Consider the following 1,389-nt stretch of genomic DNA (forward strand, 5'->3'; position numbering starts at 1 on the left):
CTTATGAGACAGGATTTCTCCTTCTGATTCTAGACATAAGGAAAACAGTGAAAGTCGTAAGGTATTACAAATGTTCGAGTAATAAAAGTAAGAAAGGGATCTCCCTGGGTGCCAGTAATAGAAATGGAAGTGAAAACCAGATGTGAGCAGGGAAATGAACAGCTCAGAGTTCATGGCATATGGGGTCTTCTTACACTTCTGCTGGGGTATGGAAGGGGCACCTGCATAAAGACGGGGCCATGACGAGGTGCCCTGCTCATCCACAAGAGGGGAGTGGGAAAAACACCCCTGGTACCAGTAATCAACATATTGCCTTCTAATTCATACTTCATTACCTGCTCCGTGAACATGGATCTAGATCCTCTAAATATCTCTTTTTCCAGCAGGTCATATGCTAAGAACACAGATCTGGACCCTCTAAATATCCCTCCTTTTCCAGCAGGTATGATGCTAAGAACACAGACCTGGACCCTCTAAATCTCTCTCCTTTTCCAGCAGGTATGATATTAAGCTTTGTCAGTCGAAGACATTGAGGAGATATTGCAGAAAGGAGGGGTTTCTCGTCCTAGTTCTGGGTGCTTCTCTTGGCAGGCTCCCGTGGCACACACATGACTTCCCAGTGCCCAGTATGCCTGGTAGCCACAGCCCCTACCAGCCAGCGCCTTCACCAGCACCCCCTCTTCTGGGGGTGTTGCACTGGTGTGCCTCCTGGGGGTCACCTCCTGAGAACAGCTTTCCCCAGTACCCTCAAGGGCAAGTCCCTGCAAATTTTGCCAGAGGAACACCACATACCCAGCAGGCATGATGCTTAGAACACAGATCTGGACCCTCTAAGTCTCTCTCCTTTTCCAGCAGGTATGATGCTACTGGTACCACTCACTGGGCCACACCTGTGCTGCATCTCAGGTGAGTATCTCAGCCCTGGCGTGGTTGGGGGTCTTCCTTAGAGCTTCTATCTCTGTCCTACAAGTGGAGGCTGCTCCTTCCAACCAGACTCCTGTTCTCTTCTTACAAGTTCTCATGTGATAGTTAACACAGTGTATTTCTTTATATTAAATGTGTCCAAACTCCCCCGTGGTTTCTGTCTCCTGAGTGGACTCTGACGCACATGATGACAGGATTGGGGACCGAGCAAAGGTGTGGAAAGATGTTCCCACTCTTCTCTCTGTCTCTCTGGGGCCCAATGGGACATGCAACAGGCAGTAAGTGGAGACCCAGAGTCCTGGTGGGGAGCTGAAGAGAAGAGCTCTCCTGATTTTAAGAGTAAATGAAGTATTTCTTTGTCCTCCTCACCACAAATGAACCTTGTCACCTAAGGACTTGTTCTCAGCTGAATGACGTCCCTTTGTCCTGCACTTTTTCTAAATCTTCCTGTAGGATTTACTAAGC

The sequence above is a fragment of the Canis aureus genome, chromosome 3 (genome assembly GCF_053574225.1).
Source record: "Canis aureus isolate CA01 chromosome 3, VMU_Caureus_v.1.0, whole genome shotgun sequence".
Lineage (NCBI taxonomy): Eukaryota > Metazoa > Chordata > Mammalia > Carnivora > Canidae > Canis > Canis aureus.